This window comes from Nicrophorus vespilloides, unplaced genomic scaffold (genome assembly GCF_001412225.1).
Source record: "Nicrophorus vespilloides isolate i.1.1-1 unplaced genomic scaffold, Nicve_v1.0, whole genome shotgun sequence".
Lineage (NCBI taxonomy): Eukaryota > Metazoa > Arthropoda > Insecta > Coleoptera > Silphidae > Nicrophorus > Nicrophorus vespilloides.
Genome location: NW_017095816.1, coordinates 5297 through 5685, shown reverse-complemented (window position 1 = coordinate 5685; position 389 = coordinate 5297).

Genomic DNA, 389 nt, shown 5'->3' with positions numbered 1-389 from the left:
CGTTTTCTAATATTTATCAAAATCCACAAGTAGAACATTTATCAATAAGCAATGTAATTAAAGCTAAATGTTTAAGCTTTAAAACGTGTATAAATTCATATTTGTAACTTTTTAGTTTTTCTGCAATAAGCTGTCAAAGTTGAAGAATCGAATTATGAAAACCTCGGAAAAAGCTGTGTCTTTGCGTTTTCTTATATTTGTCAAAATCCACAAGTAGAACATTCATCATTGAGTAATGTAATTAAAGCTAAATGTTTAAGCTTTAAAACGTGTACAAATTCATATTTGTAATTTTATTAGCTTTTCTGCAATAATCTGTCGAAGTTGAAGAAACGAATTATAAAAAGCTGTGTCTTTACCTTTTCTTATATTTCTCAAAATCCACAAGT